Source organism: Diabrotica undecimpunctata, chromosome 3, assembly GCF_040954645.1.
Source record: "Diabrotica undecimpunctata isolate CICGRU chromosome 3, icDiaUnde3, whole genome shotgun sequence".
Taxonomy (NCBI): domain Eukaryota; kingdom Metazoa; phylum Arthropoda; class Insecta; order Coleoptera; family Chrysomelidae; genus Diabrotica; species Diabrotica undecimpunctata.
In genome coordinates, this window is record NC_092805.1 from 46556173 (window position 1) to 46580536 (window position 24364).

A 24364-nucleotide genomic window follows, 5' to 3' on the forward strand; every position below is an offset into this window, starting at 1 on the left:
GTCTGATATGGTTCTCTATCCTTGAATATTCCATGTGTTTATATATATTTAAAGTGTTAAGATTATCTCAATATTTCAGTAGGTACTTTACAAAACATTTGAGCAAAGTATTCAACTATGTTTTATCGAAATTTTAAACCACTTACATAGTTATTCAAATTTGATTATTTATACACTGTACACACAATGCATTTGTTATTCTCAACATTTGAACCAAAGATAAAGCAAATTATGATTTTACTTATTCTGAATCCTTACTGATTTAAAAGATCGAAACACGTTGCGAAGAGGTTAAAAAATAGAAAAGTTTATTTACAGAAATATTTTTTATTGAGTACTAAACTAATAGACAACTTTCAAAGTTTTGCAACTCTTTCGGAAAATCACTAAAATAAAAATAAATAAAATACATACGAAATTATGTATTTTGTAAAAAAATATATTGAAATTTTATACTTATGAAATAATATTTATGATATTTTAACTTATTCAGAATTTTTATCAATATGACTTTATAAACTTTTTCTTTTTTGGCATCATACCTCTTTATAATTGTTTGATGTCAGTTGATTTAAATTTCAATCCAATATTTAAAAAAATTGCATCCAGATATTAAGTGAAGACCTGTCCGGAAAAACATTGCAACCGCGACAAAATGAAATTTGTCAGATAATAGCAAAAAGCTATTTTGAATATTATTTGCTAAATTTTTTGAATTTAAGTGTTTCTTGTGTGTATTATTAGTAAGGTAATAATGTTGAATATAAATAACACAAAACAAAAGGCTAATGAGCGCAGAAAACCAAAATGTAATTTTTTGCAGAAGAAAAACGTTGCATGTCTACCTAGTGTTAACGAACATGCAACGTTTTTCCGCTAATAGATTGTACTTATACACAATATTCCTTACAACGTTTTTAAATTAAGAAAATACAAGGCCTTATTAAAGGATCCCAAACTACTAAAAATTACTATTAATAAAAAATACAAAAACTGAAAAATAAAAAAAAAATTTATTCTTATTTAAACTCACATAGTAGATAAACAAAATCCAGATTAAGTTGCATGTGCAGGCAATTCACAATAAAATAATTTATACTGTTCTTCTAAACATTCAGTCATTTTCAGCAAGTCTACTTTTTTCTTATCAGAAATAGAGGCATGGCTTCTGGTTTAATAAGCTTGTAAACTGTATTTCAGACTGCAGCTCGTCCTCTTGGTCTCTTGATGTCTGCCATGGCTGCAGGATATTATACGTTTGTCTTATCCGCAGAACTGTCGGTTCATTTACTGTGATCTGTATCCAACGTGCTTCTGTTATTTTAATGTTGTTTTTCTTAATTTGACTCTCAACTAAGGTCAAGTCAACAAAATCTTCCTGTTTCATTTCAACTACTTGAAAAGGTTTTATTGATCTTGCCGATTTGATTAGCTCAAGTACATCTTGAGTGGAATATAGCTGACTGTTTCTTTTTATCTTTTCGATGAGGGCAAAATCCCTATCACATGGTAAAAAGCTATGTCCTGATACTAAAAATTTTTGATTTACTTCAGTAAAGAAGTTTGCTGACATTAGATAATGACACAATGTATCATCTTTCAATTATTGTTTTGACGGACACATCGATCAGACCATAGTATAAGTTTCTGTTCTGCTCCAACCTCTAGTCTTTTAAAATTCTCAAGAACATACCTTAAAATACAGGAAGATATTTCAGCACTCCCCCTCTTGGCTACAGTTTCATGCCAACAACAGATAGTAGCTTCAGAGGTTCCCATATTATGGATAGCAAAATTGTAATTTGCGTACTGACGCTGGTAATAAACATCGGGATGTGGTAAGTTAGGTATAAAAATGACTTGTTGCAAATCCACATATAAAACTATGACATTAGAATTCAACTGAGCAGCTTTTTCATCAGCTTTCAATGATTAATATGCACTTTCTGCTTTTAGCTGATGTAGCTCGGATTCAGTTTGAATCTTCTCCTGTTCTTCCTCATTCTCTGCAGCACTCAGTTTAATAAAATTCTTATCACATACTTTGCAAGTATCGGAGCGAGGAACTCCAAAACGTAAATTAAAATCTTCTTTGAATATTTCTCTGTAAGTATGGAATTTTACTTCAACTTCTGGATACAATATTTTAAAGATTTTTAACATTTTGTTAATGTTTAGGTCAGGGTTGAGTCACTGTTTTTTGTTGGAGTTTGGAAAAGATGAAAAATGTTGTCTGATTAGGTGCTTTACAGACTCTTTGGTTTTTGTTGGACGATTTACATGTTTTCCACGACAGTCAAGCAACTTTTGATTTGACTTGATTTTTCAAATAAAATTTGATCTCTGCGTTTTGTTATAGAAAAAGTTTCACAAAACATTTTTTTGGCATACCTGTTGTCGTTTTCCAGTAATCAACAAAGAATATTTTACAGTACACCGACGTTTTGATGTGACTTCATCTACTCTCCTTCTCTTTGGCTCCGCTACTTCCATACATAACCCCAAATATTGTGGCTGTTCATTATATATGTTTTCTTATAGAAATAATAAAATAAGTTGTGTCTTATTTCCAGGGTAATTAACTGACATCCGTTGAACGAACATGCACAAGATCTAGCCTAAAAACGCAAATATCAATTTACAGATTTTTAACTCATGTAACGTTTTTCCGCTTACTACATTAGGAGGCAATTTTTCTGGAACAGGAACATTTTTATAATTATTGTAAAGTTGTCCACTGTTTTTTAAGAGCTTAAGCTTTTCTTTCACCCAGTTTTCAAAATTGATTTGTCGTTTTTCACCTTTATTTAGATGATTTAAGACACGTGTTGTAGACGATAACTCTTCACACTCCGCCATGTTTAATGCACAAGTAACGTTCTGTAAGGAGGGTATTGAATTAAAATTACTGCTAATAGACGGTGTCACTAGTTTGCTTAAAGCATAAAGAACGTTTTTCCACTGAAAACTCACTTTATCAAAATTTGTCGTTTACAACGTTTTTCAGGGCAGGTCTTCAATTGTATTAATAAGTCGAAAAGTAAAATGCAATTGTTTTTTGATCTTTTTGTAATGTGCTACAATGATCTGCTACAATTAGAGTTTGAATCGTATATTGCTTTTCTAAAATTGTATCCAACCAGTTACAAGACTACGGATTTCCACAATTTTCAAAATAAAAAAAAATAAAAGTTGGTATATATTATGTGTGCATGACCAATTTCTACATTTTTACCAATAGATAACATTCAATAGAGTTTTGTAGTTGTTTTAGTAGTTACATAGATATTTATATTTGAAACAAAACAATTTTTAATGACGATGTGTAATTTATGTAATGTATCTATTTTATTTTCTAAACAAATAAATATATTTCAGATGTCAAACTTTTCTTGTTATCCTGTATTTTATTTTTAAGTATAGTGGTATTTATTTAAGATTAAATGATAAAGGACGGCGACTTTGGTATCCAGAAAATTCTGTTTAAAAGTTTGTATTTGGTCTATATTTAGACATCTTCATTCTATTTAGGATAATCAGAAACTGGTTAGATTAAAGAAAAAGATCAGGAACAAAAGAGCGGAGCTATAACAAAAATTACTCACTAGTATGAGTATGTATGATGTATGAAAATTAAACAACTGTTAAAATATGAAACACATATTTTCAATATTTTAAAAACAATACACAGATACAAATTAAACAATATAAAAAAATTTTCTAATAAATTAAGTCAAAACGTGAAAGAACTGAAAGAGAATAACGTATACGTTTTTACTTAAAACGTTAACAAAAAGACGAATTATTAGTCAAAGCATATAGGGAAAGATATATGCAAATACAATACAGGAGCTCTATCGGAAGTAGTTGAGCAGAATTAAACCTAAAAATAACTGGGCAGGATGTATTGGAAACAATATGCATTTATAAATTTCGTGTCAGAGAACTACACTGATAGCATCAGATGAGAAAATACTTCGTATAATGACTATATATTTTTATAGCGTGTTATACCTTACAGAGGCCAATAAGAATGACCAAATAAATATATCAACATTTTAAAATCACTCAGGGGACATAGGAAATTACATCCTCAGAAATTAAAACGGCATTAAGAGAAATAAAATACCACAGAGCCTCGGATTATTTTGTCCTCCTCGGTTTGGTATGTATTAATCATGTTCCATAAAAAACTGCAGTTTAAGCCTTAAGAGAAGCCTTCGCAGTGGTGATCGCCAATGTCGGATAACTCTGATATAGCACATGTAAGTATGCATTTATATCACAACCGATAATTAATTGAGATCCGAAATAATTTAATTCTCTTGAAAATTATACTGGAAGTGAGGATTTTCTGGGGTACATTGAAATAACAAACGCCATGTTTTGTTCGATAGCAACGACTTCAGGCTGTATTTCAATAATTAATATTGGCAACACGCCATACAGTGAGTGTTTACAAAAGTTATACAAAGATGGCGCTACATATATTAAAATACCTTTTTTTGATACATCACAACACCCCCACTTATCAAAAAAAATATCTAAACTTTCAAACCCAAACCTAGCCTAAATTTAGAATTTTTAACATTTTTCAACCCTTTAGTAAGGATGTCAGCAAACATTCATCAGTACTCAAATACTTCAACTCAATAACATTATTTTGGATAGCCTCTCTGATAAAATGGTGGCGAATGTCAATATGTTTTGTGTTTTCATGGAATACTGGATTTATGCACAACTTCTGAGCCCCTTGATTGTCATTATACAAAACAACTGAATCCAGTCTTCCTTGAATTTCCGACAACAAATTCCTCAAGTAAATGGCTTCCTTAGTAGCCTCCCCTAAAGCTACATACTCTGCTTTAGTGCTAGAAAGAGCCACTGATTTCTATTTAACACTCTTCCAAGAAATCGCACCACCCGAAAGTAACGACTATATGCAATAGCTGGTCTTGTCAAAACTGCTAAAAACATTGGACTACCAATTAATTTTTGATATAAAGGATTTTCAACTTTTTCTAAGCAATTACTTTCCGTAAAATCAAAATTATCTATTGGTGAGCTGACAACATTGCACTCCTCCATATTAAACTTTCTTAATAACTCATCAATATATGCACTCTGGTCTAATCTAATAGTATCTTTATCCCTATTAATCTTCATACCAAGACAAAATTTTAACTGACCTAAGTCTTAGTTAATTTTAAATTTTGAACATAATTCTGCCTTTAATAAATCAGTTTGTACCTTATCATTACTGAAAACTATAAAATCATCAACATATAGAGCCACTACAACTAAACTCTTATCAATTTTTTTAATATAGACACACTCATAATCTGATCTATTAAATGCTAGGTCAATCAAAATTTCATTCACTTTTTGATACCAGGCTCGAGAAGACTGCTTTAATCCATAAATGGCCTTTTTTAAATGACAAACTTTATTTTCATTACCTTTAAGAACATAACATTCTGGTTGACGCATGAACACTGTTTCTTGCAAGTCGCCATTTAAAAAAGCTGTCTTCGTGTCCAAGTGAATAACATCTAAATCTAACTTTACAGATAAGGCTAATAACAATCGTAAACATGAATACCTTATTACAGGAGAAAACGTCTCCTCATAGTCCACACCTTCACGTTGAGTGTACCCCTTAGCAACTAAACGAGCCCGATAACACACCTGATCATCACAATCAACTTTGGTTTTAAAAACCCACTTGCACTCAACCAAAGTTCCACTTTTTGGAGTATCGATCAACTCCCATGCCTCGCCTGGGGGTAATACCTCTGTCACTGCAATATCATTGCTTGGTGATCCTAAGAAATCAAAGTTTTTTAGCATCTTTGGTTTTTCATTAATGACCACATCTCTACTGGTAATTACACTCTTCTTAATGGGATCATAGAGCCTATAGCCCTTCACATTTTGACCATAACTAACCAAGAACATCTTCTCTACCTTGTTGTCAAACTTCTGCCTTTTTTCTTTGGGTATATGAACCATTGCCTCACTATCAAAGATTCTTACATGACTCACATCTGGCTTTTTACTATAGAAGAGTTCATATGGTGTTCTACCTTCAAGACCTCTGACCACAGATCTGTTCCTTAAGTATGCAGCAGTATTGATGGCTTCAGCCCAAAACTGTTTAGGAAAATCTGCATCGAATATTAAGCACCTCGCCTTCTCCACCAGGGTACGGTTCATTCTCTCCGAAGTACCATTCTGCTCTGGGGTGTAAGGATTTGTTTTTTGATGTGTTATACCATTACTACTTAAAAAAGATTCAAAGTCAGCACTTCAAAATTCTCTTCCGTTGTCAGACCTAAAACATTTGATTTTGTGCCCTTTTTGGTTCTCAACTAGCAATTTAAATTCCTTAAACTTATCTAGAGCTTTACTTATGTATTTTAAAAAATAAACAAAAACCATCTTACTCAAGTCATCTTCAAGAACCAAAAAATATCTAGATCCTCCGATGGACATCATCTCCATGGGACCACATAAATCACCATGCACAACCTCGAGCAATTCTGCAGCACTATTTCCACTACTCTTGAATGGCAACAGAGTCTGCTTTCCCTCACAGCACACTTGACACATATTATGCAAACTTGCCCGTCCTTTATAGTTCAAGCCCTCAACTGCTCCGTCCCTCATTATACCCAAATCTCTAAAGTTGATGTGACGTCTATGCCACAAATCACAACAGTCCTGAGCATACATAGAGAACGCCACTGGCTAAGACTTGACAAAATTAAGTCTATACACTTGAATAATCAAATCAGCTGTAGCCACACTTGTACCTTTACTATTAAAAATCTCACAACCCTTCTGGTTAAAAACAACCTTGTTACCATTTAAAATCAACTGGCTAACTGACAGTAAATTGGTTGAAATATTGGGTACATAATGAACATTTTTAACTACAATGTCAAAGTTTTTATTACTACTTACTGTAGTTAACTCTACTTCTCCAGCACACAATACTGACATCTTTTCATTGTTGGCTACTAAAATTTCTTTGAGCTGTATATCCTGGGATGCATTTTTTATCCAGTCATTTCTTGACGTTAAATGTACACTTGCTTCAGAGTCAATATACCAATCTGAATTGTTAAATTCACCATTTATAAAGACCGCACTAAAAGCACTCTTATCCTCCGGTTTTCTCTGCTGTTTTCGAAAACTCTCAAAATCCCTTTTCAATACTGGGCACTTGTTTTAGTAATGACCTATTTGTTTACATCCAAAACAAATCACATGTTCTTTATTGTCATTTTTAACACTGCCTCCGCAGTCTTTGGGATGTTTTCGGAACTTGCCTTGACTGGCAAAAGCACTACCAGTAGATTTCTCGCTGCCCGTGTTACTACCAGTTCCATCTTTCTGCATATCAATTAACTTGGACTTTATTGCATCCCCTGTAATTTGAATTCCAGAGTGTTCCAGAGCCATTATCATTGTTGTGAATCTGTTTGGCAATCCTGCAAGCAACAATGAACCAATCCACTCACTAGTAATTTCGAATCCACTCCGAGTTAATTTCTGGGCTGTTTCAATCATCTGCCCTATATAATTCTCCATACTGTCACAATTATCCAACCGCAAACTTATGAGAGTCCTAAGTAAATCAATTTTTCGTGTAAAACTTTTCTCGCCATACAGTTTTTTTAATGTTATCCACACATCCAACGCCGTCGCCTCCTCTCGAATATGCACATAAATGGATGGATCAATTGATAAACATAGCTTTGCCCTCGCTTTATTCTGCGTGTCTCCATTTGTTTCACCATTTTCTTCCAGGCATTTCGATACACCATCAAGCACAAAAACGTTTTCAATCGCAAAAGACCAATCATCATGGTTCTCGCGACCCACTAATTTTTGCACACTGCCTAAATAATTCGTAGCCGCCATTTTCAGTCCACAAAACAAACTGCGAATTTCACTCGACCCAACGTGACTACGTTACCAAAAAAAACTCACAACTGATACCTTCAGGTTGTAGAACTTTAAAACTGAATGCTGGGCCCATAACCTCTTGAAAATTATAGTGGAAGTGAGGATTTTCTGGGGTACATTGAAATAACAAACGCCATGTTTTGTTCGATAGCAACGACTTCAGCTGTATTTCAATAATCAATATTGGCAACACGCCATACACCGAGTGTTTACAAAAGTTATACAAAGATAGCGCTACATGTATTAAAATACCTTTTTTTGATACATCACAACAAATTCGAGCATTCTCCTTGATATTTTCTACCTCTCTGATCTTTGCCTTTACCATCATTAAAAAATATGAGATTTAGAAGTGTTTTGATATGTCGTTGGACTATTATGCAGGTCCATGGAATGTCAGTCGATCATCGGTATATAAGCTCTTCACCAATGCCTGATAGACCTCTTATTTTGCCCTTGTAAACACAGGTCTCTTGAATCACATTGAGCTACGTCGAATCTCCCATATTGGCAATAAGTTTTGTTAAATCTGCCTTGCCATGCTGAAGGTTTGCCTATAGGACACTAATTAAAGTTGTTGAGGCCTCTGATAGGGATATATTTTCAGATCTGTAATAGGCTTTGAAACGAGCTGCACTGGATGCATTCTAGGAGCCTTCGTCGATTGTGTATATGAGGATTGTGTATATAAGGATTTGCACTTCCTCTCCGATATTGCGATTTTTCAATAACCAGTCTTTCGTCTTAAGATCTTCATATCTAATGATCTTAATAGATGTTTTATCGGACTCTTTCTTGGGAACACGGATAAGTAACATGGCGCGTTTAAGCATGTTGTTGGGATCGACTACATTTAAGTCTGCTCCCTCCCACAGGTCCTCTATGGTCCTCACCACATCGATAGTGCATTTGTGTATTTGTTAGCATAGTTCGCCCACAGGATTCCTGTTCTACACGATATTATATGAAACTGCACTAGTTAATTCTGACTTCCAGTAGAAGCCTTATTTATTGCTAATTCCAGTTTATTAATGATAAGTCTGCTTAAGACTGATCTAGTTGCGTATTACGATGGTATCTATGTACCAACGGTATCTTGAGTACTTTTGTGACATTGTTATAAGACCTAAACCATATCTATAAGATGACATACGTTTTTATTTAAGTCGTATAAATTGAATTATGGCGCATCTGCAAAGGTCGGACCCAGTACCTATATCTCCTCTTAATATTTTATTTTGCGATGAATACTTTTTATTTTACATTTTTTTCATTGTATGGTGTTCTAAACTCAATGTTTTATCTATATTTCTCCATCTCAGACTATTATGTCTTATCCAATTTTATTGCATTTCTTACTTACTTTAATTAGATTTTAATTTTGTAATACGTAAGTATGTATTTTTGTAGTTCACTAAATAAATCTAAAAAATGTTATCATTTAAAGACATTTTTTAATTTTTTAAATGCTTCTAAAACAACTCAGTTAAATGTTACTTGATAATCAAATGTTTTTTATTAGTTTTGGCCAGTCCCACATAAAAATGTTAAATTTGATTATTTCCTATCTCTAAGGTAATCTGTTATAGCAGTTTTTTAGGATTAAGCGATTGCAAAGAGCTTTATTGGCAATCTGGCCTCTAATTAGACATGCAATATTACATAAATCCGATGCAAGTGAAATAAGTTATTACACAATAAAGCTCCAGCATTAAAATAGTTTTATTCCTTCTAGTCTCTCATAAAATGGTAACGAAGCTGCGCGAACAATTTTAATCGTCGAAATTGATCATCTAAAGAAACAACTAATAAAAGGCAAGGAAGAAAGGTGCCGCTACGACTTATTATAACCCGCAATAAAGGCATTAAAAACAAGTGCTTCTGATGCATACCTGGGCGCACACTTTTATGACAATCAATAAAACCATGGGACGATAGGGTGAGAGAGAAGATATTCTTCATTCTGCGATATGGATTGATAAAGATAAAAGTCAGTGTTGTTTGGAAAAGGTGCATTTTAATTTTACACATAAAAATCATTTAGGTCGGTCATAAGAATTAATAGAAATATAGAATAGAAATATGCTTTGTTGTCACTGAAAATTGTACAATTTTATGGATAAAGCTTAAAAAAAGTCAGAACAAAGCAATAACAAATTTAAAGTTTACTAAAATCACATAAATCGTCAATATAAAAAAATAAAAGATAATAAAATACACAATCCATTGAAAAATTTAAATAAATTGCAAATTGCATAATAAAACCTTACGAACTAATGTTAAGTTGCTGCTTGTGATAACCCACATATAAATATAAAAATTCTTTAGTTACTTGTACATAAACTTACTGTAATTTCTTAGTGATTCATAGTACAAGAAACTCTTCCACTGAATAATATGGTCTTTCAGAATATATAGACTTTTGTCAATTTATGGAACTTACGGAAAGAAGTTGTAGATTTTAGTTACAAAGGAAGATTATTATATAATTTTTTTGCCGAATATAATATAGATTTCCTTTGAAACAAATCTTATTGCATAGCAGGCTGAGGCTAGTTTCTTACTTAACAAACCGATATAAAGGGACAATTTAAGGTTGCTGTCTATAAAAATACCAAGAAATTTTACAGAATCAACGATAATGATCCGACTGTTATTAAGAAGCAGGGTTGAAAGGTATCTTCTTAGGATAATGCTACTGTCTTATTCACGTTAAAAGAGAGTAAATTATAGTCAAACCAGGTTTTTATTTTAAGTAGATCGGAAGGTATAGTTGCATGAAGAGTTATAATATTAGAGTTCCTCCAGGTGATACTGGTATCATGAGCAAAAAAATTTCCATCGATTTTTAAGTTAGTGATGTCATTTATAAAGATAAGAAAACTAGATGACCCAATACTGAACCTTGTGGTACTCCACATACAATGCTTTTGTGACTAGACTCAGTATCATTTGCTCTAACTAGTTGTTTCCTATTCCTCAGGTAAGATTGAAAACAATTCAAAGAAATACCTCGAATTCCGTAGACATTTAGTTTTTTTATTAATATGTCGTAATTTACACAATCAGAAGCATAGTCACAAAAAACAGTGGCAGTGTAAAGATTATTGTTTAGTGCTTAATAGACCTCATGTAGTACAGAAAACAAAGCATCACTGGTACATTTATTAGATAAAAAGCCGAACTGATTATGTGATAAAATGTTGTTTTCAACGAGAACGGGCTTAAGTCGGGCTTTTATAAGTCCGATATAATTTTGGATAGGACCGGTAGTAAGGCTATAGGTCTATAGTTGTAGACATTCGATTTTTCACCACTCTTGTGAAAAGGAATAATAATGGCTGTCTTTAGGTACTCTGAAAATATACCTTATTCAAAGGAATCATTAATTAGTAAGACTAGGACTTCCAACGCATTTTTTGGGAGATTTAAAAAATAATTTATGGATAGTCCATCAGTACTACAGGAAGATTTGCTTTCGATACTACTGATTGATGGATCAGTTCAGATTTATCAACTCGTCTTATAAAGAATGAATTCGAGACCTTTTTGAATTGGGGAGATAGGAAATAGGATTTTGTTGTGGGAAAATAGTTGATATTATACTTACATTAACGAAGTATTCATTTAGATTTTCAGGGTTTGGAAGAGAAAATGTTTGATCTGTGTTATTTTTATTTCGAAGATCGTTTATTAGGGGCCAAGTTTCTCTTGTAACATTTTTAGAGCTTCCTAAATGATTTTTGATAGTACATTTTTTAGCTGTTTTAATGAGTTTTAGATGTGTTTACTTGTACTTGGAGATATATTCAGTGACAAAGACGTTGGTAGTAAATTTCTTGATGTACAGTAGTGAACGCATATTCTTGGCTAATATGCGGATACCTTTGGTAGTCCAGGGTTTGTGAAGTTTTGACTGAATTGTAATAAAAGGAAATACCTTGAAAATACAGACAAGCCTATCTTAAAAATCAATGAAAGTATAGTCCACGTCCACAGAGGAAAAGTGCCACCCCCAAGTCAAACACAAATTTTGGAATTTACGAAAGTTCTGAGCGGAAAAAATCCTACTGAAACGTTGGGTTTTCGAGGATGGTTTGATAAGAGTGTTAAACTTGGCATATCATCACCTCATGATCAGATAGTCCTGCATTAATAATTGTGTAGCGTACATCAAGAGGTAAGAAATCTGAGGCAATATAATCAATTATGGTAGATGTTGTTTTAGTAATTCTTGTAGAAGAATTAACGTGCATTGTAAAATCATACAATTCAAATATATTGAGCAAGGATGATTGGGTAGCACAGACAACAGTGTAATTAATATCCAAGTCACCGCATAGAATTTTTCTGCTTTTATTGGGCAGGTCGTTTAACAAATTTAAGAGCTTCTGAAAAAATAGTTTCGTGGAAGGATCAGGTAATCTATAAATGCAAAGAGTGTAGGTATAGATTAAGATTCTTGTTACAAACCAATGAAAACTCAAATAAGGCTTCATTCAATAGAAAGTCATATTTTGTTATAGGAGAGAAATCATTATTTATAGAAACAATTAGGATGCTACCATGAGCTGAACTTGGACGATCATACCTAGCAATTCTAATATATTTTTCTACAGAAAATACTAATGTCAGAATATCGGTATATATGATAATCATATACATTTTTTTAGGAGTATGTATAATAATCATTACGATAGAACATATTTTAATTTTCCTCATAGGTAATTATGTAATATGCGGCGTTTAAAAATGCTTTGAGGCAATCAGAATTCTGTCGGTTACAACAAGGTAAGACGTATTATCTTGCTACTCTATGGATATTATTGCTTCCTTTCGCTTAAATATTTTTCTAGTATTAATAAATATTTTTGTCTTAAAATAGACATTTATAAAATACTACTAAAAAAATTGAATTCAAACCTTGAGGAAATAGTAATCAAACTAGACATACCATGTTTTAGCTGACACGAAACTCAAACTAAAGAAAATAAAAACAGCCACCAAAACACCTAAAAAGACTAAAAGAAGTTGATCTCTGCCAACAGATCAAATATCAACTACCCACGGAAGTCCAGAAAATAGAAATACAAGAACAACTTAACGCTACAGAAAATGAAGGGAGTTAGAGAAGATCCTGAGGACCATCATACAACAACAACTGCAGAGCGATACACCTCCTAAAAATAAATAATGGATAACACAAGAAATAAAGTCATTAATATCGGAAATGAGGAAATAAAATAATAAAAAGAAACAATACAAAAATCTAAATAAAATAATTAAACAAAAAGTCAAAGAAGCGAAGGAATTGTGACTATCAAAGAGATGTGCAAACGTATGTCACCTCGGGGGAATAAATAAGGGTCTAACCACCTTCTGATATCCCCGGGTGCTCTGTAGAGGGCTTCGAATATACTGTCGAGAGCTCCTCTACCTAAGTCCATTTTCGGGTTATGGACTTGGAAAATATTTATCTTCGGTGTCTTGCCTTGAAAAAGGCAAGATATTTCTTACATGACAATTTCTTCGTCAAAATAAAAACACCAAGTTAAGTTGAAACAATTCTCAGCCACAGAGTATGGAAAATAAATGCAGGAAGCAGAGCCCCGAGAGCACTAAGCTCTCGGAGAGCTCGTGAGGAACTGACCTGGCTGACCTGAAAATCGCCAATATTTATATGCGCTGTTCGAGCGATAAATAGGGATTTCCAGGTCAAGAGCCAATGGGAAAATTCGAGGAGGGGCGATGCGCATCGAAATGCGTACTAGTCCACAGACTATCGCATTCGATGACACGTATACCAAAAGTAACATATTATACAGGAAAATCAAAGAAACAGCTCTCATATACAAAAATAAGTAAAAAAATTGAAAAAGTTTACATGTTTCATAACGGTCACTTCTCTTTACGTTAATGGACTCTTCCAATTATTTACTGTAACTACTATTCCGTAAAAAGCCATATTTAATGTTCTGATTTAGAAATATCTTCAAAAGTATAAATATGAAAGTTCAACTTAAAATGTTTTACTAAATAACTCTTTTTGCCACACTTTAACATAATTTTTGAATTGATAATTGTAAAAATTCGACATTAAATTTATAGAAAATTATTTTCAAATGAGAAGTGTTTAGAATAAAAATTAAAGCCCGATTTCATAATGACAACCTAAACTAAACCTTAACTAATGTTCACTTTAGACTAAAGTACGCTTTAGTGCCACATAATACCTAGTGCTCTTTTCATTATTAAAAGTAAAGTTGCCTTTCGACAACATTCCTGGTTCGTATGGAAGATGCAATATAAAGAGTGTCATCTTATCTAGCAGTGTCATCAAATATAATTTCAAACTATAACCTCACTGACCAACTATCAAAAATAGTGCAAACCTATCAAAGTCTCCAACTTCAAATTTTTGTTTGCCACTATTATTAAACGTTGTTTGATCTTGTACAGAAATCAGCCATTTTGCAATAATATTTCTAATTTTTAAACTAGTCAATGATTCCTGGACATTTAATGAAAAACTTATTTTTCTGAACGATATATTTCTGCATTTGCACCTCCATAAGAATCAATTCCTGTTAAAGTACAAATATCTCTAGCAACTCCTTATTGGAAATCATACAATGGCATAAAACTCTTTTTCAACTTGGACTATTTTGTATGACAATGACTTGGACAATGTTAATGTGACAGGGGCGGATATACGGGGGATGAAAAAAAGGGAAATTTCACCAAGAAGGTTCAAAATTAAAAACACCTATTATTTATGTGTTTTATGTAGTTTGGGTTTATCTTTTTTATAACTTTTGTTTGTTATTTCATTGAAAGTTCCACCCCAAGGTAAATGTCTAGATCCTCCACTGTAATGTTATGGTAAATTTTGTTTATCTGAATGGTATTACATATCTCTTTGTTACGAAGTCATATTAAAGGTTCAATCGGTTCAAAAAAGACTGTACTTTTTGTCAAAGGAAATATAAATCATCATATTATTCTAAACAATTCATTCTTTCGCTGTAAACTTTTGAGTGGCGGATATATATAAATTGATTTCTGAAGTAATTCGAACTTGAATAAGTTATTAGTATCGTTTTAAATTTTAAAAAACTAATATTTTAAACAAACTTAAATGTATGTATAGTTAACAGATTTCTACCATTTAAGTTGAAGTTGGGTAGTAGTAGGTATTATTAAACTTAAATTTGCCCTTAAAGTGAAATTTTAATTTATTTAATGTTCACTTTAAAATAATTATAATATCGGGAGTTATTAAACAGACGATTTATATTGATATTAATTAGATGGGACGACATTTATGACTTTTAACATTTGTGATGATATTTGACGTTTGAGAATCATAACGAATCTAATTTTAGTATCGATCTTTTATTTTTCTGTTAGTTTTACTATCTTTTATTGAGATATACTTTTAATTTTTTCCTTTTCATTTAATGTCTGTATTTTATTTATTTAGTTATTTTACTTGTAGTTTTTAGTTTAAACCTGTTTAGAATAAATGCATAATGACTAGAAACAAATTAATCTAGAGTAGTGAATCGATGTGAAGACCCCCCATTCTATGATGCTACTCGTGAAGACGCTACCTGCTCATGTGGCGCTAGTTCCGTGATGCTCGCCTCAGCATTTCACTACAGAGAAAAAGGTTAAATACACACTAGTATAGCTTTGTTTTAAAAAGAGGTTTTGGAAATATAGTATATATAAAAAAATAAAATCATAATTAAAAGTGCAGAGAAAATAAATAGATGGGAAGAATTTATAAAACAGCTATTTTAAGATGTCGAAATAACGGAGACAACAATCATGAGGTAAAAATTGATCTGCAATTCATCATCATCATTGGCTAGCAAATATTTGTCAACTGCTGAACGTAGGCCTACAATTACCAAAGAACCTACAATTACCAAAGGTGAAATTGAAAAAGCACTAAAACGTATAAAAAATGTTAAAGTTATGGGACCAGATGAAATAACTTCACAAATTTTAAAACTAACAACAGACAACCACTATTTATATATACACATAGTATACTATTAAAATTATTCAATGTAATTTACTATACCAGGGAAATTCAGAAAGAATGGCTAATATATGAGTTTATCCCAAAACACAAAAAACCCCAGCGCAATGAAATGTAAAAAATAAAGAATCATTAGCTTGATGAACTATATTTAGAAGTCCTCTTGCGAGTGATATTTACTTAAAGGTGTCTATAAAAGCTAGACAATAAAATAACAGGAAACCAACTGGGATTTAGAAAAGGTTTTGGCACTAAAGAGACATTATTTACTATACAAACACTCACAGAACGGTGTCGAGATGTCTTGGTTTAGAGTATTTTGACTTGTTCCTGTAATATCAGTTCGATCTTCTTTTTTTTGTTTTATGCAGACATGACTCTGCCTGTTTTTCAATGTGCCTCCAGTAAATTGTCGTTTCATCGTTTTCGTGGTTTTCCTACCGATCGTCTTCCTATTGGGGAACCGTCTCTTGCCGTCTTTACTACTCTATTTCTTATCCATTTCTCATTTCTTGATGTTCACCACCTTGCATCTACTTGCAACCAAGTGTTTTCATCTCTACTGTTTTTAACATCTCTTTTGTCCTCTCTGTGTCAGCGTATCTCATTATTGGTCTGATGACTGTATTTTAAATTCTGACTTTTATTTCGTTTCCGACATTTTTATTTCTCCATATTGTTTCATTCAGGCAACCTGCGGCTCTATTTGCTGTATTCACTTGATCTTCCACTTTAGTTTCAAGCTTTCCGTAGCTAAATAATGTGATGCCTAGATATTTAAACTCCATTGCTTGTTCTATTATCTGACCTTCCAGCTCCAATTTACATCTTAGTGAATTTGCTGCATAAACATGCATTTTGTGTTTTTTCGAGAAATTGTTACAAAAAACATGTTAAATTTTCTGGCGCTTATATTAAATTGGTGCAGCATACGTTGCAAATCGTCTTCAATTTGATAAAGTAGTATTGCGTCGTCTGCATAGCAGATTATATTAAGTTGTTTTTCTCCCATTTGGTATCCTTTTTAGTTCTTACTTTTTTTATTATTTCATCCATAATCAGGTTGAACGATAGAGAACTCAGGGAATCTTCCTGTCTTATCCCATTGCCAGTTTCAATAGAGTCGGTTGGTTCTTCTTCTACTTTTACTTTTATTGTATTGTTTTGGTAGATGTTTTCGATCGTTTTGATTATTCCTAGAAGTATTCTCTTGCGTGCAATAAGTGGATAACATCCTTTAATTAAAACCGGTCTTAAATGCCTTATTAAGGTCCACTAAACATAGATATGCTAGTTTGTTGTATTCTAATGATTTCTCTTACTCTTGCCTGATTATAAATATAGCGTCGGTGCATGATCTTTCCGACCTAAAACCTTGTTGTTCTTCTGTTAGTGTTATAATTTTATTCAGGTTAAATTTTTAGTGTTTTAGTGTTTAATAAATTATTTCCTCTGTAATTTTCCGGGTCCGATTTGTCTCCATGTTTGAAGAGAGGTATTAGAATGCTTGATCTCCATTCTTGAGGAATTCTGTTTTAATGTATTATTTTTTGGATTAGTTTTAATATTTGGTTGTACAAATTAGTTGTTCGGTCAAATCTGGTCCTCCGTACTTTAGAAGTTTGTTCAGTATTCTGTCCTCTCCTAGTGATTTTTCTATTTAATAATTTTCTTATCGCTTCCTTTACCTCTTCTTCCTCAATATTTTTTTCTTCGTTTGTAGTTACCTCTGGTGTTAGTGGTTCATTATTGTCCTCCTCCTCCTAATTGCCTTCTCTGTTGAGGTTGGCGATCAATATGGCAAATTTCTCTCTATTCTGGGCTTGATGAATTAATTCATTTCCTTTTGTGTGGGTCCAATCTCTGATCTTTCGTAGCCAAGACTTTTTCTTTGCTATCAGTACTTCTTCATTCGTAGTTCTGCTGGTCCAGCTTATTCTTAGCATTCGGCGGTACATCCACATTTCAAATGAATTTAATTTGTTCACGTCATAGTGTTTTAATGTCCAGGTCTCACAGCCATATAGTAATAGAGACCACACATAACACATTATCGTCACCTTTAGCAAATAGGGATCAAAAGTAGTCTACCCATATTTTCTTCTGAATGTGTTTTGTTTTTATTAGTTCGTTCATCTCTTTTCTTTGTCCTCTGATCATTCTCCATATTTCTTTTTGTATTTCGTAGAAGTCGTGTTTTATCTCTTTTAAGAAGCTCTGCCAGTATTCCCTTTTTATTCGTTTAACTAAAATATTCGTTTCATTTCTCATTCGTTTGTAGTGGTTATATGCCTGTTGTGTTTGTTGTGTTCTGTATTGTAAAAAGGCTTTCTTCTTTTTTTCACATTTTGCATTCACTTCCTTTCTAAACCATTGTTTTTTTTAATATGTTAGTGTTCCTTACTTTCCTCTGTTCAAGTGATTCTGTTGCGGCATTCATTATATTATTTTTGAGTTTTTCCCAGATTTTCTCGATGTTCTCCTTTTCTAATATTTAATTCCCAGCGATCTTCTCTGATATTATTTTTCTGTAAAAGTATTCCGTGAATTCCGTATTTAGTCCTTCGACTTTGATTTTTTTTGTGTTGGCGCCGCTCTCTTGGGTGTAAAATATTTTAGGATGATTCTCATTTTATAAAATACTAGGCTATGGTCGGTACCTACATCTGCTAAGTTGAAGCATCTTACGTCGATTATTTTTGATCACTATTAGTTTCATTTCGATATATGTACATAAATTATAAATATATTTTAGATTTTTTATTTATAAAAATAATTTTATTTAAATGTTACTCCAAACTGGTACATTTTGATTCCTTAATTTTTTACTAAATTTTTTGCATTTTCCACAAGTTTATCTCTACAAATAAAATAATTTATATGTTTTAGTTATAAAAACAGAATTATACCTGAGTAATCGAAATAACCCAATTCCTTCATTTCCTGCACCAAAAAAAAATCACTTTGTATCTCATCCTATGGTCCAATAAAATAATCATGAAACCAGTCTATTCTTCGGCATCTTTCAGCTTATCATAAACCCAAAGGGTTGTTGGTAGACCTCCCATTACGATTTACCTTTGAAGTTTTACCTCCACGATTTATTGGGGGTGGAACTGAATGTTTCCCATGTTGTTCAACAAATATCTGTGTTTACTTTTGTAAAATTTGGCTTTTATTGAAGATGAGGCTATCGGTAGATAAGAAAGAACTCTCAACACAAGTTTCACAAAACTATTTCCTATTATTTTTTTCAAAAATGTTTTTGCTTAATTTCAGTACAAGTCGATAACATAATAAACCTTATTTGTCGGACCAGACACATTTTATTACACTATTTGTTCTATGGATATGTGTTTATTTGTCTTATTCTTCTTCTTTGTGTGTCTTATCCTTTAAGGACTTTAGCGATCATCACGGCTAATTTTACTCTGTCTGCAGCAGTTCTGAAGAGTTCTATTGTTGTTTTTCTACTCCACTACTTGAAATTTTTTTAACCAGAATGTGCGTCGTCTCCCCGGTCTTCCTTTTCCTTCCACTTTTCCTTATACGCCCAATTGAAGGGTTTATTTCAAAAACAACCATTGTCAAACACAGTACATTTTCAAAAAGTAATAAAAACTTAATAAACTGGTTATATTCAAGCAATATTTTTTTCTAATTTTTATGAATTAGGATATATACAAACAATTATTTAATATACTAGGTGCCAAAAGGGTCTTTTCTTTTTGAAAAAATAATGAAAAACACTTAGAAATTGGCTGTTTCTAACTGAAATACAAAAAAATCCACGTTTTGCTGTCAATATTTTATTAACCAGAACATAGATGACAACATAGTATGTTTTTTTTTTTAATTTAAGATACTCGCATCCACTGCTAGCGTCATCTTCATCAACGTCAACATTTCAGTGAGTCACCGTTTCAGTGACTCGAAAGTTTTATTAAAAGGGAAAGCTTTTATGGTTTTTTAAAAATGCAGATAGTGATACAATTTTCTAAATTTTCACAGAACTAATAGTAATAGGACACTCATATAACTTATCTAAGTCTATAGCATTGGCCAATGCTCTCTTATTCCGAACAGCACAGCAAGTCCATGGACCAGAATATGTACTACGCGTTTGAACGTATGGAGAATCTATAGATATCTTGATAATAAGTGCTTGTCTAAGACCCCAACTTGGTCTTGGGCTCTTTAGAAAGTATTGGGAACATGCTTTATTTATATCGAAAAAATTTTACTGAGTCATATTGACCATCTTAAATGACTGGCTTTTCTCTTGATTGACTTATGAGTTCATACTAATCTTTTGGACTACATATTCTCTTCTTTTTTTTTTCTCAATCAGGGCAAAGTCCTGGTCATTCGGAAGGAAGGAATGACCCCTGATAGGAAATATGTTGGAGATTTTTTTAAAAATCCTTAAATAATGCGCCAGCATATATTGTAAATAAACCATAACATGGTTTTTGTTCTGGCCAGAACATCCATCACTAAAGATAACTAAATGAACATTAGATATATCTTTATGATTAAGATAATGCAAAAGCATAGAAGTTACACCATTCGGCCCTTTCTTTGCAATATCTTCAGTATAGACGTTTGTAGTGGCAACGTGGTAGTGATTGGAAAAATACTTTGTTATTTTTCGCCCGTGATAATCCCGAAAATTCGAGAGTTATAGCGAAAAATAATTTAGTGCAATAAGCCGATGTGTATAATTAAAATAATACGTTAATGACAGTGATAGGGATTGGCCGTAAAATATTAAAAAACATTTGAGTGAATTAAAAACAAATAAACAAGGTTAACTGATAATTACTGAAGTATAAACAATTGAACCGGTAATTACATCTAATTCTTGTCCGATTTTAAAGCGATGTTGCCAAACTGACAAGAATTTCTGAGTACAGAATATAATCAATAACCATTGAATCTGAACCGTTGAGGTGGAAAACAGGGCTTGGCGCCGAAAATGGACAGATACCTGGAAAATAAAACATGTCTGGACAGCGACGGAACAACAGATGATGGCACAAAAAGGACGACAAGAGATGAGGGTTCAGATAACGAAGAAGAAAGGTCAACGAAGAGTCGAAAACTCTCCAAGATTCCACCCAAAACAACAGATAACCATGATGAGAAAAAACTGGAAAAATTAATAGACATGATGAACAATCTGGCATTAAAGAAATAAAGAGAACCCAAAACAGAAGTAATGAAGCAATAGAAAGACTTATTGCTGATAACCTGACTTTAAGAGAAGAAAATAAATATCTAAAGAAAGAAAATATGGAAATCAAAAAGAAGTTAAATGAAGTCAAGGAAACTATTGAATTCATGGAAAAACAAAGAAGAAAACACAATGTAGTCATGAGTTGACTACCAATTGAAACATACAATCAAAGCGTCTTAAAAGAGGGAATGAGCAACTTCATTAAACACAATTTGAAGATAGATGTTAAAATTAAAAATGCACACAACCTGGGAGAGAAAACCTGTCTGATTGAATAAGCAGAATATGAGAAGGTAAAGGTTATGAAAAATAAATTTAAACTAAGACAAGTTTAAGAAGGAAAAGTATACATCAATGATGATACTACGAATAAAGAGAGAGAAATTCAGAAAACAATTAGAAAACTTGGTGGAAATAAAATATGGATCAACAAGGTCGGATGGAAATGGGACAACAAAGAGAAAAAACTAGTCAAAAATGGGGACAAAAAACTAGTAAACAAATGTGCCGGAAGTACTATGACAAACCAGGCAATGCCAATAGACATGAGTAGTTATAGAATAGGTAGTAAAGACAAAGATAGATCCATAAATAATGACCAAGGACATGAGCAACGAGAGAGAAAGAGAGGGCAAACCCATAAAAATGCAGTCAGCAAAGAGCCAGAATATAAACAGTAACTATGTAAAACCCACATTAAACAGAAAGAGCTTAATGACACAGCCCACAATAGCGGAGCAGTGCTAAAGCCCAAAGGATGGATATTAGCAACATGGAATGTCAGAGGTCTCAACGACAAAGAAGTCGAACTTGCTGAAGAATTTGAGAAAGATCAAATAGACTTACTGGGTATAACATAGACCAAAAAGAAGGGAAAAACTCACAGTTTTTAGAAAATGGACACTTCCTCATCACCAGTGGAGTGTCACTTGCTGAAAGGGCAAAAGAAGGGGTAGGCTGCCTGATACACAGTAACCTAATAAAGAATATTCAAGATTAAGAATGCATTTCCGAAAGAATTCTAAAGATAAAACTGGTAACTGCGGAACAAAAAATTAGTCAATATCATCGTTATGTATGGAATAAATGATGACGAAAGAGCAACTAACAAAGACCTATTCTGGGATAAGACCTCAGAAATAATAGACAGTTTAGAAGGCAATACTATAGTACTAAGGGATCTAAATGGTCGAGTGGGTGTAAGAGATGAACATACTCAAGATGTATTAGGACCATATGGAGAAGAAATAAAAAATGACAATGGGGAACGTATTATTGATATATGTAGAGAAAATAATTTAATAATAATGAACACATTTTTTAAACACAAAGATGTACATAAGTATACAAGAGAAGTCAAAAGTAAAGGCGAAAGATCCATCATAGACTATGTGTTAGTAAATAGATCATCGATAACCTAGTGGACAAGGAGACAGCAAACAAGTTTAAAAACTACGTTATAAACTACCTAACAGAGCATTCTGAACAGAACTGTAACTTAGACCAAAATTGGCAAATACTGAAAGAAGCACTTCTAAACGGTGGTAAACAAGCATGCGGAATAACAAGAAATAACAGAAGCAAAAAGTGTACAAACTGGTGGAACAATGAAATGAAAGATGTTACGTCCAAGAAGATAGCGTGGAAAAATTATTTAAGGAACGGAACCGCAGACAACTACCAAATATACAAACTGTACAGAATCAAAGTCAAAGATATGGTACTGCGAAACGGAAAAGTTGGGAAGAATTCGGAAACAAGATGGAAGAAGACTGCCACTCTAACGAAAAGTTATTGTTTAAAACCATGGAGAATTTAAGAACCGAAAAGGCTCCACAAACACCTACGCAAATAAGAGACAAAGAAGGACACTTACTGCATGACAATGACCACATCCTAGATAGATGGAAGCAATATTTCGAGGATCTACTGAATATCCAAAACAATGTAGACATTATCACAGAAGAACCAGAAGAGGTAGAGCAATAACACCAAATTTAATACGAAATAACTATAGCAGAAACAAAAAAAAATCATACAAAAGATTGAGAAAGGTAAGGCGGCTGAATTTGATAAAATCATAGCAGAAATGCTTAAAAACATGGGCGAAAAGAGCATTGAACTGCTAACAAAAGTATGTAATAGGGCATGGAGTGAGAGCCAAATACCAAAAGATTGGAAAGTGGGAGTTATTCTACCAATTTTCAAAAAGGGACATATACGCGAATGTAGTAACTACAGAGGAATAACTACTGAGCATCCCATCCAAAGTATATGAGATAATACTAGAAAAACATCTTTTACAAGAAGTTGATTCTAAAATGGAACAATCAGAGTGCATTTAGAAAAGGCAGAAGTATTCATTAAAGATCCAGATTAAATGTCGCATCGGAAAGGCAAAAAGTGCATTCTTGACTATGTGCTCTGTGTTCAAGAGCCATGACCTCACCCTAGAAACAAAAATAAGGCTCCTTAAATGTTACGTGTACTTAGTGCTTCTGTACGGAGTAGAAACGTGGAAACGTAGAAACTCTATCAAAACTTCAGGCTTTTGAGCTATGGTTATACAGAAAGATCCTGAAGATACCATGGACAGACAAAGTCATCAATGAAGAAGTACTGCGGAGGATGAATACAACCGCGGATTTGGTTAACGTCGTGAAGGGCCGTAGGCTGCAGTACTTGGGACATATAATGCGAAATCAAGGCAGATACGAGCTACTCCAATGCATTTTGCAAGGTAAAATTGAAGGAAAAATGACCCCAGGACGAAGAATAATATCCTAACTTACTAACCTGAGAGCATGGTATAGAAAGACCTCAACCCAGCTATTCCGTATAGCAACCAACAAAGTCATAATAGCCAGAATGATCGCCAACGTTCGGAACGGACAGGCACCCTAAGAAGAAGAAAAAGTTTCCAAGATCACATTTTTACTATTAAGAAACTAATACAAAACGCACGGAACTCAAGCACTGAGTTATACCAAGCCTTTATAGACTTAGAAAAGGCATTTGATAGTACTCCAAGGAAGGTAATTGACATATGTTTAAAAAAGAAAGGTGTGAAAATCAAACTCAGGCAAGCCATTATGAGTATA